The sequence below is a fragment of the Dermacentor andersoni genome, chromosome 1 (genome assembly GCF_023375885.2).
Source record: "Dermacentor andersoni chromosome 1, qqDerAnde1_hic_scaffold, whole genome shotgun sequence".
NCBI lineage: Eukaryota > Metazoa > Arthropoda > Arachnida > Ixodida > Ixodidae > Dermacentor > Dermacentor andersoni.
In genome coordinates, this window is record NC_092814.1 from 37,607,758 (window position 1) to 37,623,833 (window position 16,076).

Below are 16,076 nucleotides of genomic sequence, written 5' to 3' on the forward strand. Positions count from 1 at the left end.
AAAACCCGCGCGCTTGCTTCGGCGGTCCTCTTTCTCGCAGTGGGAAAAATTATGCGTGGCTCTGCTATCGCAAACACCAGCGGAGCTGGCGGAAGATCAGCAAAAGTTAGACTCCGCTGGTCTCTGGTGCTCGTGATGGCAGAGCCACGCATAATGTTTAGTTGGGTCGCTGCCATGACACTTGCTCGTAGCTACTGTACTGTGCGGCGTACGCCAATGCGTGCGTAGTCACTCGCGCAATTTCTGCTGCCGTATAGTGTCGTTATGAAGTTTCTCTTGCGTGGTGCTTTGTTACGAATTCTGAAGAATGGAAGAATGGGGTTGCCGTGCGTCTAGGAACATTAACACAACAGCGATTTGAAGGATCGCGTGGATGTAAGTTTGACTGTTGTGAACCAAAGCGTGGATGGCGCTGCTTCCGGGAGACTTGAAGCTTAAGGCGGCCATTTTGTGCACGTGATTGTTGCTCGCAAGCACCACAAGCAATTTTTCGGACTACGTTACATGCGTAAACGATGCACAGCGGCATTCGCTACACCGTGCAGAGGCTTCTTATTGACGTTCTTGTAATTATATGGTGACCCGCTAGCTGGTCGGCAAGCTGACGAGCGACTCCCATCAATTACAAAAGCCACAAGCAAAAGCCATTGAGAGCGCAGCGTATAGCGAGCTTTCATGTTAGGTAGCCAAGCAACCCCAATAAATTGTTTCGGGATTAAAATATTATACTTTCAGCAAGAAATCAAGAAATTTTGAGATACTAACAGACATTTCATTCAAATGAAACAAGTTTGGTCAGAGTTCAGAAATTTCCAAGCAAACATTATTGCCCATACGCGTTTGCTGCTACATTATATAGATCTATAATAACAAATTTGCCAATGTATCGAAGTAACTTAAGATGCAAATAGAAAGTCTCGTATCGAATGGAATAACTGCTGTAGTATCTTGTATCTGTACCTCAAATACTTGTTGCGCGAGTATCTTGTATCGTACCATGATACACTTGCAAAGTATCTTCGCCGAGCCCTGCGCACAATCCTCGCTGCAGGTTGTGCACTCACCAAACGCACCGAGAAGGGAGTGCAGGACAGCACAACTCTCGCGCGGCCACTCTGCTTTCGGAGCACGCCGGCGAGGACGCCGGCCAGGGTTGTGTGTTCGCCAGCACCGTGCGGGCAGTGATTCGTGGACCAGGGGACTCTTCGGGCAGGCGAGCTCAAGTGCCTTCTCAGCAGCCGAGGTGGAGCGAAGCACAGGACCTTACATGCCGCGACCAGGACCGCGTCTTCTAGCCGTCATTGCTGACACCAGTTCCTGCATGGGCACACAGAGAACTTCGTTATGGAAACTTGTCGGTATAGGCTAGTTGGTTCTGGACCCTGGTGAACGTTCAGCAGCGCAAACAGGCGAAGGACAGGCGAGTAGGGGGCACAGATGGACATTGTTTTATTACTTTCATTTTTTTTTAACGCGAAGACATCTGATGCCGTTTTCTCAGCGTTTCGGATTTGCAAACCATTATTGCTTATGAAGGTTCAGAACAATGCAAAAAAGTTCCGCAAAAAGTTATCAGTTATGGTAGATAAGATTATGGTAGATATGGTAGATAAGCTTTTTAGAATGATAGACTATAGCGAAAAGGGCTGCCTGGAAATGATTTTACAGCAAAAACGCACAAGCCTAATTACCTCTTCCCTGTCATTGTCTCTGAACATGGTAAATGGCCAAAAATGGGTTTTGCAGGCCAACTGAAGTTTTTATTGTGTGATTATCGTCTTGTTGCCCAGAAGTCTGAGCAGGCAAGGCGGTAAACTTACTGCCTTCTCTGTTGAGATTAAATATCTGTTTTATTCGACACCGCATAACGACTTGATGAAATGCGTCAATGAAATCATTGATGGACTAGGAGCAGTATCGTTTCCGGATGAGTTGGGTCTGTCCTGTGACAGATCTTTAGAGTTTCTTTCCTTTTGTCTCAACTAGACATTTGCGGCGCAGGATGGCAACATTGCAGAATAAAAGGAAGGTGTTTGTATCGGCTCTTCTATTGCTCATTGTTTAACTGATATATATTTGTGTATGCATGACAGGACAACTGATGGACGTCAACTCTGGAATTGACGCGGTTTTCAGGTTCGTTGATTAATTTATCGTTGCTTTGAAATACTGACACCGCTGATCTTCATTCACTTGATTTAAAGACCACATTGATGTTTTCAGAGTGCTCTACTCCTTCAGATGTCACGCATGAAGTCCCTGTTGATGGCTTCATCAGATCTTTAGATTTAGGACTGCATTTTATACCACCCGTCATATCCGCTAAGGGTGCAAGCCGAAGGGCAAGAGACCTGCGCTTCATTTAGGTTCCGCCCATTATATATTGGTGAAACTCGTGGTTATTTTTTTTTCATATTTGGACAATGGCATAAAAAAAACAACAACCGTGTGAGCAAAGGGTTGAAGTTAGACTGCTTGGCCAGGCAAACAGACTAGTCCAGGTGGGGTATGCTGTACCTTTACTGACTTTGGCGGCTCAAAGCATGCGGAAGTGGTGCATGGTGGGAGTACGGAATGAAACGGCACGTTCTGAAAAGCCATAAATAGTAACAGGCGTACCGTGCTTGCATCGCATTTCGCAGAACCTCAAAAAGATAAGTAACAAAGCAGGCATCCACGTGCTCCTGAACGCCTGCGGGCTCTTTGCAGTCGCGTAAACAAGGGATAAAAAATGGCGTCGGTCGCTTGCTCTATGCAGCAACGCCGGCGTTTCGTTGACTGCCCAGGGAACGAGGTTTGTTCTATTTCCTTGTCCTGTGGCAAGGTGTATATATGGGGCAAGCTGGTAAATGCATAAACGAAAGGTGTAAAGAGTACCATTTATTCGTTTATTTATATGTAATACCCTTAAGGTATATTGTTTCCTACAATATGCTAGAGGGACTACACTGGCGTTGCAATCGTTCAGCCACCATGGGAATGGTGGGAAGTACATGGATTTGTCTGATCTTCGTGCTTGTGGATTCAGGCGTTCTTGTGGATTTGTTTATTACGCTTTGTATGTCTTCATTGTCGTAACTTTCAGAGAAATCTATTCGCAACTTTCACGGACAGTGGCTCAGTCGTGCGGCGGCGGCCGGAAACAATCGAAAGATTATACTCGCCGCTGGCTGCCGCCCGTTCGCGTAGCGTATTGGTGTTGTCTACGCTTTTCCTTCACTTTTGGTTGATGTTTTAACGCGTTCAAAGCTCCCGTGGGATCCTGAAGGACACTTAACGTGCTCAGAATGAGCAAACATAGAAGTAACCGTATTTGCTGTGTGCCAGAATGCAAAAGTCATGCGGTAGGTGATGTGAACCTTCGCTCATTCCCACCGGCTGCGTCCATGAGGAAGAAATTGATTATTAAGCTGCGGATCGGCAAAGCTGTCGCAGAAGCGATGAAGGCTTGCAGTGCGCACTTCATGCCGGAGGACTTTTTTTTTGGAATACGAGAGGTGAGTGACGATTCCGAGCACTTGAAATCCCGAATAGACGCCCCTCCATAAAGACGCAGGCATAGCGCTATATTATGTGAAGGGAAAGAAATAATGCACATTCTTAACTCAAATTTGTTGTAGGATGATTGACGTTTGCGTTTTTGTTACTCATGCCTTTGTGGCTGCGTTGGAACGCAAACATTCTCCGGGAAGCCTTGTACCTGTTTCAAAATTTCTTGTTCTCGCTCATGCGTTCGTGCTCTGCAACGCCGGCTTGACATTCCACCATTTTCGAACAGAGAGATGAATTTCTCATTTGTGCATCGAAGCAAAGTGACGCAGGCGTAGAGGGACCTGGAACTCGTGCTTGTCGTCGTCTGCCACTTCGATGCCCGGCTGCAATGTGTGCACAGGCGTGCATGACTGCACTCGTAAGGTAACAAATCCTAGTATAACAAACGTTAAACAACTGTGCAGTGTTCGCGTAGCGAACCCTCAGCTGATTTGCGTCTATATTATTTTATAAAGATAACTGGAAGAATGAAGCGAGCATTGCCGCGGGCCGGTAAATATCGGCTATGTATCGCTTGATCTGTCTATTGGCAAGACGCGGTAGAGCTGACGCAGGCTGTAAAACTACCGCAAGACTGTAGCTTGCACAGCACATATCAAGCGCAATAACTAAATTACAAGGGTGAACGGTTATCGTATTAGCTCGCAAAAGCGGTCAGATATATGGGTTTTTGTTTACTTCTCGTGCTCAAGATGCAGCTTTCTGAACACCGGCAGGGATAACTAGACAAGAAATTTTCGCTCACAAAACGCTGCTTTAAGGCTGCTTTTCGCGCCGTCGATGTAAAGAACTTGGGTCGCGCAACACCAGGGAGATTTTTTTTTCTCAACATGGCGGCTTATTCAAGCGGTCCAAGCAACAACTTGCAGAGAGCACCACACCATAAAAAAGGTCATGGTACCCGTTCAAAGCGGTCGAATTAATAGAATAGCAAAGATAAAGCACGGCCACTTCTCTTTATAACACCGTCGCGGTAAAACTGAAACTACAGCTAGTGTGGTTTGCTTCGAAACCGCGAAGTTTGTATGCAAAGGCCTTCAACAGTCACCGACGTCGACGTGCACGCTTTTATGCCGCAGCACACAAGATGACCAGCGTTTAGGACTTCCTCACCTTCAAGCAGGCTTCGAATCCTGCGTTCTGCTCGCCCAATGTGAGCCATTACGCAGGCTAACGACAGCGGGCGTGGAGACTGAAGAGACATTTGAACATGACGACGCGAAACAACATGTCACTAAGCAAGACGACCGCAGCACTGCACCGACTGCTCTAGTTCTTAATCTCTCGGACAGCCATATTGGATTTAAGGTGGCGCCCCCTATAGGTCGTGAAAGTTGCGAATACTTTTCTAAATGCAGAAGACGCTGCGAACATGTACAATCACTAACAATTGCAACGGGCCAGCTTGTCCAGGTGGGCAATCGAAACGCGCCACGCGTCTGCAGGCACTGGCTTGCCCGCGATAAATTCATAAGAGCGTTATATGTCTGTTGCCGATGCATGTATTCTCGTGGCGTAAAGGTTTCAATATCGGGCGTCTGTGCTAGAGGTCCTGTGTTCGAATCCTGCCGTCGGACAATTTTAATAATGTTTGCTTATTAATTATTACGAAGTACATTGTTGAAAATGACGAATTTACTAAGTCATATGATGCCGTTTAAAGCCAGGAAGACGAACTGATGCAAATCCATGTACTTACCATAATTTCCATGCTGGCTCAACCGCCCCATTACAGCTCCCGTAGACACTAGTTGCAGAGCTTCCTCTAGTAATTATTGTATGAAACTCTATGCCTCAAGGTACATTACAGAGGCGAGGAGCATGAATACAATATATAAAACAACACATTACTGCAAAAAAAAAAAGAAAGGAATGCAAAGTTAGAAGGTTATGATAAAAAATACGAGAAGCGCAAACATCTAAACGTAAACGGAGTAAATAAAAATAATTTTGTAGCGAAAAGACAAATTCGTTACACGGTACTTATACAAAACAGCAACAAGAAACGAAGTTACGTCACTAGTTCATGTTAACTAAAGCACTTCTGTAGAGAGCTGGGTCACGTTATGTTCACCATTGAAGCAGGTAGGTTATTGACACGTGTACTTATCTTTATCGGGCAACCACGTTTCGCCGCTTAACAACTGTAATCGCACAGCGAGGGACGCGCCTGCATGTATCCGACGTTTCTGGAAAGTTATCGACGCTTCTATCCGCGTGTATGTTGTCGCCGAACCTTGTGTTATCAGATTTCATCGCGTGACACGAATGGTGTAGAACTTTGTGGAAGGCACGCGGGTCCGAACGATTAGTCTGGAACATTCGACGACTGTTCTTTAAAAGCCGACGCGCTTGACTCGCTGATCAGATTTCCGACGATCGCCGACTGTGTTCGCCGCTTTCGTTGTGCTAGAAGTGTAGCCTGTTTTGTGGGCACAAGTTCGCCCAATAAAAGTTAGTTTTCTCGTTCGCAGTATTGCTACTGTGTTCTTCTACGTCACCACCACGTGACATCTGGTGGAGGTGCTTTTCGTCCATGTACAGGACGCCCCCGACAAGCCGTGATCCCAGCCCAGACCACAAACAGAACACCAACGTAGTCCCGGACCACCGAGCAAGCCGCCGTCTTCAACAGCTGCCCCCGGAGCACGGACTTCTACCTGAGAAGACCAAGAAGATTGTGGCCAAGGCAACCGCAATGGCAGCCCCAGCGTCCCCCATCGTGCTGCAGCAGCCCAGGGAACCACCAACGTTCCGCGGTTCCACATTTGAGGACCCGGAAACCTGGCTGGAAACGTATGAGAGGGTCGCTACGTTTAACAACTGGGCAAGCGACGACAAGCTACGACATGTCTATTTCGCATTGGAGGACGCCGCCAAGACGTGGTTCGAGAATAGAGAAGCCACCTTGACGACGTGGGACCTCTTCCGAAGCGGCTTCCTGCAAACATTTCAAAGCGTCGTGCGCAAAGAGCGAGCCCAAGCTCTACTGGAGACAAGAGCGCAGCTGCCGAATGAGACGATAGCGATTTTCACTGAGGAAATGAGCCGTCTGTTCCGCCACGCCGACCCAGAAATGTCCGAGGAGAAGAAAGTACGTCTACTGATGCGTGGTGTAAAGGAGGAACTTTTCGCCGGTATGGTAAGAAGCCCACCGAAGACCGTCGACGAGTTTCTTCGTGAGGCGACGAGCATCGAGAAGACACTGGAATTGCGGAACCGGCAATTTGACCGACGCACCAAGCCAACAAGCTACTCCGGAATTCAATCACTGGCCACGGACGATTTATGCGAGACCATCAGGGCCATCGTGCGCGAAGAACTGCGCAAGGTCTTGCCATCGTCGCAGCCTCAAGTGGCCTCGATCGCCGACATCGTGAAAGAAGAGGTGCACCGATCGCTAGGAGTTCCTGAGGTGCAACCACAATTACCGCAGCCCCAGCCAGAAGCGATGACTTACGCCGCCGTCGCACGCCGTCAAGCTCCCCCTCCGCGACAACGCCAGGGCCCTGTAACGCCACAATTCCGTCGTCCACCGCCGCCGCCGCCAGCACGCCCACCCGTCGCCCAGCGCACCTACGCGAGGAAGACGGATATTTGGCGCGCCCCCGATCACCGCCCGCTCTGCTACCACTGCGGCGAAGCCGGCCACGTGTACCGCCGATGCCCATACCGCGACCTGGGATTGCGAGGCTTCGCCGTGAACGCACAGCGCCCGAGGGAAGGTGAACGCCCTCGTGACATCGCCGACTACCTCGCCGCTACACAGTGGAGCCCTCGACGACCGTCCCGTTCGCCGTCACCAGGCCGCTACCTGTCGCCGCAGCACCGACCATACACCGGCCCAGCCCGGGGCCGCTCTGCGAGCCCATATCCGGAAAACTAAAAACAGCAACCGATGGAGGTGCGGTTGCTGTTCGTCGAACTGACGAAGATCCTCCGCCGCCGACGAAGACGACGAAGAAACCATCTCGACGACCTAATGACGACACGCCGCCGTCCCGACGAAGTCAGGAAGCCAAGACTACACCGACGAAAGACGACTTGACGAAGCGACGTTCCAGCTTCAGTTCAACACGACGCAGCCGTGATCCGACGCCACGACCTAACTGCAACGCCAGACAAAGAACCACCGACCTTGACGTGCTTCTCGACGGCCACGCAGTCACTGCCTTAGTCGACACAGGGGCCGATTACTCCGTAATGAGTGGACACATTGCCGCCCAGTTGAAGAAGGTTAAGACTGTATGGGAGGGCCCCCAAATTCGGACCGCTGGAGGGCACCTCATTACGCCGACTGGAATCTGCACGGCAAGAATTACCATTTATGACCGGACTTACCCTGCCACCTTCGTTATCCTGCAACGGTGTTCACGAGACGTCATTCTCGGCATGGACTTCCTGAACCAACACGGCGCAATCATCGACCTGAAGTCGCAGTCAATAACGCTGTCGGAAGATCAAGCGATACCATCGGAGAGCCCTTGTAGTCAGCACGCCTTGAGTGTGCTCGAAGATCAAGTGAGCATCCCGCCTCGCTCCAGCATCGTTATTTCGGTCGGCACCGAAGCACCCGCTGACGTAGAAGGCGTCATCGAAGGCGACCAACGTCTACTACTCGACCGTGAAATTTGCGTTGCAAGAGCGATCGCTCGACTGCATGGAGGAACCACGAGAGTGTTGCTGACAAACTTCAGCCAGGAGTTCAAGCACATCAACAAGGGCACGACGATCGCATTCATCGAGGAAATTCAGGAAACCAGCGATGCCTTTGTCCTCTCGGATTCTGTTGCATCTACCCCGACGACCGCAGTTCCCGAGCCAGACTTCAACATAAATCCAAGTCTCCCCGTGATTAAGCAGCAACAGCTCAGAAGTCTGCTTCGACGATACAAAGACTGCTTTTCGACGTCATCAAGGATTCGACAAACACCAGTCGCAAAGCATCGCATAATCACCGAAGAGAGCGCTCGACCACTACGCCAGAGCCCTTACCGAGTTTCGACGCGAGAACGCGAAGCTATAAGACAACAAGTCGAAGAAATGCTGCGCGACGACATCATCCAGCCGTCGAAAAGCCCGTGGGCGTCTCCAGTTGTTTTAGTGAAGAAAAAGGACGGAACCCTACGTTTCTGCGTCGATTATCGTCGACTGAACAAAATCACGAAGAAAGACGTATACCCCCTCCCACGGATAGACGACGCATTAGATCGGCTCTGCAATGCTAAATACTTCTCATCGATGGACCTCAAGTCTGGCTACTGGCAAATAGAAGTCGACGAAAGGGATCGCGAAAAGACCGCCTTCATCACGCCAGACGGCCTCTATGAATTCAAGGTTATGCCATTTGGACTGTGCTCGGCGCCTGCAACGTTCCAGCGCGTGATGGACACGGTTTTAGCAGGATTGAAGTGGCAGACCTGTCTTGTTTACTTGGATGACGTCGTCGTCTTCGCCGGAAATTTCGACGATCACCTTAAGCGGCTTGCGACAGTATTAGAGGCCATCAAGTCATCAGGGCTCACCCTGAAGCCGGAAAAGTGTCGCTTCGCTTACGATGAGCTTCTATTCCTAGGCCATGTCATCAGCAAATCTGGAGTGCGCCCCGACCCGCAAAAGACAGCTGCCATCGCAAAGTTCCCGCAGCCAATCGACAAGAAGGCAGTGCGCAGATTCCTTGGCATGTGTGCCTACTATAGGCGCTTTGTCAAGGACTTTTCGCGCATCGCGGAGCCGCTAACACATCTAACGAAATCTGATGTCGAGTTCAATTGGGAAACGCCGCAGGCCGACGCATTTCAAGAACTCAAACGACGCATGCAGTCGCCGCCGGTACTTGCACACTTCGACGAGGACGCCGATACTGAAATCCACACTGACGCCAGTAGCCTAGGCCTCGGTGCCGTCCTAGTCCAGAGGAAAGAAGGACTTGAACGGGTGATATCGTATGCTAGCCGGTCGCTGTCAAAAGCGGAAAGCAATTATTCTACGACTGAAAAGGAATGCCTCGCCATCATTTGGGCTACAGATAAATTCCGCCCTTACCTCTATGGCAGGCCATTCAAAGTCGTCAGCGACCACCACGCGTTGTGTTGGCTAGCTAACTTAAAGGACCCTTCAGGACGGCTGGCGCGGTGGAGCCTCAGACTACAAGAATATGACGTAACGGTAATATACAAGTCCGGAAGAAAACACTCCGACGCCGACTGCTTATCACGCGCCCCAATCGATCCCCCGCCGCAAGACGACGTGGACGACGACGCCTTCCTTGGGATAATAAGCGCGGAAGACTTCACTAAACAGCAACGAGCAGACCCGGAGCTAAAAGGCCTCGTCGAGTATTTGAAAGGGAACACCGACGTTGTCCCTAGGGCATTTAAGCGCGTGTTGTCTTCGTTCACGCTACGAAACAACCTGCTCGTGAAGAAGAACTTCTCACCAGTCCACGCCAGCTACCTTCTTGTGGTGCCGTCAGCGCTCCGTCCAGAAATACTGCACGCCCTACACGACGATCCAACCGCTGGGCACCTCGGATTCTCCCGGACGCTGTCGAGGATACAGGAAAAGTATTACTGGCCGCGTCTGACCGCCGACGTCGCCCGTTACGTCAAGACATGCAGAGACTGTCAACGACGCAAGACACCACCGACAAGGCCAGCAGGATTACTACAGCCGATCGAACCTCCTCGTCGACCATTCCAGCAGATTGGGATGGATTTGTTGGGGCCGTTTCCGATGTCAACATCCAGGAATAAGTGGATCATCGTGGCGACGGACTATCTCACCCGCTTTGCTGAAACCAAAGCTCTACCAAAAGGCAGCGCAGCCGAAGTGGCGAAATTTTTCGTCGAGAACATCCTGCTGCGACATGGTGCCCCAGAAGTCCTCATCACCGACAGAGGAACTGCTTTTACAGCAGAGCTCACCCAAGCCATTCTGCAGTACAGCCAGACGAGCCACAGGAGGACAACTGCCTACCATCCGCAAACGAATGGTCTCACGGAGCGCCTGAACAAGACCCTCGCCGACATGCTAGCAATGTACGTCGACGTCGAGCACAAGACGTGGGACGCGGTCCTGCCGTATGTCACCTTCGCCTACAACACGGCGGTGCAAGAAACAACACAGATCACGCCATTCAAGTTGGTTTACGGCAGGAACCCGACGACGACGCTCGACGCCATGCTGCCGCACGTCACTGACGAGGAGAATCTTGACGTCGCTACCTATCTCCAGCGCGCCGAAGAAGCCCGACAGCTCGCCCGCCTACGGATCAAGACCCAGCAGCGTACCGACAGCCGACACTACAACCTCCGACGACGCTTCGTCGAGTACCAGCCCGGCGACCCTGTTTGGGTATGGACCCCGATACGCCGGCGAGGACTCAGTGAGAAGCTGCTGCGACGCTATTTCGGACTCTACAAGGTCATCCGACGTATTGGCGCACTAGACTATGAGGTCGTGCCAGACGGCATTTCGCACTCACAGCGGCGCCGCGCACGATCTGAAGTGGTCCACGTGGTGCGCCTTAAACCATTTTACGGACGCTAATGAACTTCCTTAGTTTGTTGTTTTCTTTGCTACGAGTGCTTTTCTTTGTTACTTTCGTTTGTTAGCAGCATCGGGTCGATGCTTTTTAAGAGGGGGGTAATGACACGTGTACTTATCTTTATCGGGCAACCACGTTTCGCCGCTTAACAACTGTAATCGCACAGCGAGGGACGCGCCTGCATGTATCCGACGTTTCTGGAAAGTTATCGACGCTTCTATCCGCGTGTATGTTGTCGCCGAACCTTGTGTTATCAGATTTCATCGCGTGACACGAATGGTGTAGAACTTTGTGGAAGGCACGCGGGTCCGAACGATTAGTCTGGAACATTCGACGACTGTTCTTTAAAAGCCGACGCGCTTGACTCGCTGATCAGATTTCCGACGATCGCCGACTGTGTTCGCCGCTTTCGTTGTGCTAGAAGTGTAGCCTGTTTTGTGGGCACAAGTTCGCCCAATAAAAGTTAGTTTTCTCGTTCGCAGTATTGCTACTGTGTTCTTCTACGTCACCACCACGTGACATTATTCTATACGACAGAGGTTTGGGGAACAAACGTCTTTGAGCATGTGACAGTGTTACATTGTCTTTATGGCGATGATGTCGTACAGCAGATGCAAATGGCGAGAGATACGTCATGAGTGAGCGGAGAGGTACATTATGATAGTAAATTTTATGAAAAAGTGAAATATCAGTTTGCATCCGGCGAACAGCTAGTAATGGGATGTCAAGAGTGTTTTTCATTTGCGTTATCTAGCTCTACGATTGTAGTTTGATTGATTTAATAATTGATTGATTTGACTTGATGGCTTTATTTCACCGAAAGGATGAGAATGCTGCTAACAAAAACGGACAAAATAATTGTGTACGGCTTAGGTTGCTTCAGTTAATATGAAGCGATACGGACCCCAAACCGTGAAGCCTTCCCCAGCTGAGTATGAAGGTAAATGGCGTACAGAGGTAATTTTACTGAGGACAGAGCGAGGAAAAAAAAAACTGTCCCTTTAAGTATCCTAGAGGGCGGTTAGCTTTAGATATTGTGTGCTCGACATGATGTTTCCATGACAGGTTGTGAGCTATATGAATGCAAAGGTAACGGTACGACGTGACAGTTTTGAGAGGAGAATTCTGTACATATGTAGGTACAAACTGCGCTAGAACGCGAAATTTGCATATATTTAGATTTATTTCATCTTTCATGTGCCGCGTGCGGCACCAGTTGTGAACGTGGTTCATGCCAGTCGGAAGGCTAGTGACGTCGGTCTATAAACACGTCAACGACGTCACTTCCGGTCATTTGTGCATAAATTGCAACGACTGTGGGTGCGTACATACGCCGTTTCGACAATACAGCATTTCTCAGTCGCTCGTTTGACAAGATGACTAAATTAATAATCCAAGCAGCGGAGGTAAGCATGGCATCCCTGACGCTGACAGAAAAGAAGCAACAATATCTGGGCGTTTATGTTGGAGAAAAAAACGATGCTGATCAAGAGCTACCACGTGCCTTTGATTCTTGTATCTCTTTTTTGTTTCGTGTGTACGATTTATTCCATATACTTCGTCCTAAAAAAAACGAGAAAAAAAAACGTCGCCCGTTTGTCACCTACTCGCATTTTCCTTCGTCTGTTTGGGCGGCTAAACGTTTGCAGGCAGAAACGATAGATGGTACGTGAATAGTCGGCTCAGTGTTTTTAGACTTCACGAAATAATTGGACTTTATTCATCATGACAAGCTCCTCACCAAACTTGAACCTTATGGCATCTCAGGTACGTGTCCTTGCTGAAATGTTATTTACTATATACAAAGAAAACAAACAGCTTGTATCAGGTGTTTCTTTATGTATATGTAAATAAAAAGTTATTCGAGGAATACCTCCAGGAGCTGCATGCTACTTGGTCTGTGACACTACTGATCGTCTTAAATCTAAACATGACTGACTGGGATTTGTATGTTGATGCTACCGTTGTGTCACTTCTATGTTACAACTAACAGGTATAATTACTTTAGCATGAAAACGTAATACGGTTCTCGGTAGTGTATCTAAGGGATGTCGTAAAGAACATCTGCTGATTAACCCCAACAGGTCTACATTCATGGTGGTTAATTCGCTCAAAGAAACTTGGACATTGCGCCTGGCATTATGTTGCGTTCTGATTACATTACTCTCTCAAATAGTATGTTGTTCATCAGCCTTGATTGATTGTTTTTGACTAATTGACTAATTATTTCATTAAATACTCTTTAGTGTCGAGGGTCCGCGTGGAGAAATTGGGAGCAACATGCTTGGGGCTACGTTTTAGAAATGAATCGAAATAGAAATCTAAAATAAAACTGGATGTAGCATGCGCAACCAAAAAAAAGAAAATTGCCATCCCAGCTCACCAGGCAAACCATGTCAGTATAGGTACACGACCACTAACCTGCACCAACGCCACTACTACCACCTTCGTATGTGAGATATTAAGAAATATTCATAGTAAGAAACCATATCAAGTGCAGCGCCATGCGCGCAAAGAACGACAACGCAAAGAAAAAGAATGCGCAGGTGAAGTTTACGTCTACAAATATAAATCATAGAGTTAAATGTTCAATTGAAGACAATGGCAACCTTTAGACGAAATGGGGTTATGTACGGCCTTTTGAGACCGTTTTCTGTAGAATTCACATCGAGGAAACGTGACCTTCGAAAGACAGTTGAAAAATATTCGTCGGAACATGCGCTGAAGAGCTTTTCTGTTGTGTTTACATTCTTAACGATGTACAATTTTAAGTTGCACAATGTACATAGTCGATGAAGTTGTTATCCTGAATGCTTGTGGCTCGTGTATACCCACAGTAGGGGGAGAATCGGGTGCATAATGAACTGCCCCCCCCCCCCCCCCCCCCCCCCCGTAAGCAGTTTTATGTATGCTGAAAAATGCAGCGCGGAAAACAGGACGAAAGAAGAGAGAACGGAAAGCGTCGCCCGTTTTCCACCTCTTTCGTTCTGCGTTTTCAGGCGTGAACTATTTCCAACTAGTCCGGCTGTCCATTGTAGTTGCAGATTAATATCATTCACACTCTAATACCCTTCACAAGAACACAATTAAGAAAGTCATTGAAGCAAAGAGTAACAACGCGAACGCAAACGTGCTCTTGAGCGTAGCCGCATTCGATGGTAAAAAATGATAGTGAGACTAACCGGAAAAGTTTTGAACAGAAATGCTGCGCCGCTCCTCGGTGTCCCGTACAAAAGCGATAAAACGATGTTACTGCCCGGGTAGATGAGGCGACGTGCGCTGCTATAAATTGAACATCGCTAGAAAAAGCTTGACGCAAGAAAGAGAGAAATAAAAGAAAGTTGTCTGTACTGATGAGGTCAAGGAACGTGTGTATCAGGGCACTTAACCCTATGGCAGCAAACGTAGACTGACTTGACTGCATTCCGAGCACATGTGCAGCGACCCTGTAGGCGCCACGATGACAGTAGTCCTCGCAGCTTTGCAGCAGCACTTGGGTTAAAGGCAATTAACACTGAGGCGAATGCCGAAGACAATGCCAACGGCTGACTATGGTGAATTTTAGGGAGAAGAAAGGGGCTACGTCTGCTCAACTGTACTATTTTTGTAGAATGCTTTTATTCTCGCCTTCTCGCCTTTTGATCGCGAGGGTTAAGTGGGTTCGTCAGGGTACAAACGAAATACGCTTGTTACCTACCGCCCGCTAAGGACTACTATACTTCCGGCATGCTTCGCGGTAGCGATCGCGTAATGAAACTCATCACCAGATAATCATAAACATACGCCCTGAAAACGACCATTGTGCAACATTGCAATCCATCAATGCCAAAAACATCAAGGCTATGAACATTTGACTCTGCGGCCTTCTTCGATACGGAATAAGCGGAACCGTGTATCGAAGAGATCAAAAATGCGCGCGACAGGCCACGCCATTCATAGCAGTCATATCGTTGTAGATACAGTATGCCGGAACAGTTCTTTCTTTTGGTCCTGACACGTAGAAAATAAATAAATAAATAAATAAATAAATAAATAAATAAATAAATAAATAAATAAATAAATAAATAAATAAATAAATAAATAAAATTTTATCTTGTAAGAAAGGAGATGAAATTTAAAACAAACCCAACAGGAGCTTTTTGCACGGTACTTCACGCGGACGTCTTTTGTGCTCTTACTGTGTGTGGAGCCATTGTGCATATCAATGGTATTTGCAGCAGCTCAACTCGAAGCAGCAAACGCCTGGTGCCGCCCTGCTCGACTGAGGTCAACACCTGTTCCTGCTTTTCACAGCCGAACACCTGCTGTTTCTCGCGTGGGTCACGTGCTGTGCGAACACACAGCTCAACTATATACTCTAGCGCTGCCGAAATGAACACGGAAGTGTGTCGAAAAAATCGCTTGCTGTTTTTCTTGGTGTCTTTCTCCATCCCCGAGTCTCAACCTTGAGTCTTTTTCCTCCTCCTATTCCCAACAACAACAACAACAACAAAAAGGAACATTGTTGCGGCTCAAGCTAGGGCGTGCTGTCACGTGGTCATATTTCGATTTTCTTATCTTTTCTTCTTTTGCAGCAGCCGAACCCCTTTTCCCCGAACAAAATTTCTGGCTACGCCACTGGTTACAATGTTTCCACGAATCAGTACGAGCAACGAAATTGTTCATCCAGATACCACAAATGCTCCACGGAGTCATCAGATAAATGGACACAACAGTTGCTGAAACAAAGCAGTCAGTAATTTGCCATATAGAAATGAGGAAGAGCCTAACAAAGTGAAAATCAAAAAAGAAAAGTGGGCACTTAGAAAGCGAATAGAAATGCACCGCACATTAAGAACGCCTGCACCATTATCGTGCTGCGTTTAAGGGAGAGAGAGAAATAAACTTTTCTGAACAGTTATCCGAGTCAGGACCCGGTTCGCCCTAGGTGGGAGGATTCCTCATTCCAGGAACCCGCTGGCTTCGGCTGCATCCT

General features: G+C 48.4%; 1 protein-coding gene across 6 annotated transcripts in view; it reads right to left on the reverse strand.

Annotated features, from left to right (window-relative positions):
- Positions 1–16,076, reverse strand: part of LOC126545261 (myosin light chain kinase, smooth muscle-like) — a 263,214-nt gene that overhangs the window by 88,495 nt on the left and 158,643 nt on the right. For 2 of the 6 annotated variants that reach the window (XM_050193041.3, XM_055061326.2), the window contains exon 2: positions 1,065–1,317. The gene's annotated coding sequence lies outside the window, so the exon portion shown is untranslated. Of the gene's footprint in view, positions 1–1,064; positions 1,318–16,076 lie in introns of those variants that run through there. The other 4 variants (XM_055061328.2, XM_050193040.3, XM_055061327.2 and 1 more) reach the window with 3 other exon arrangements.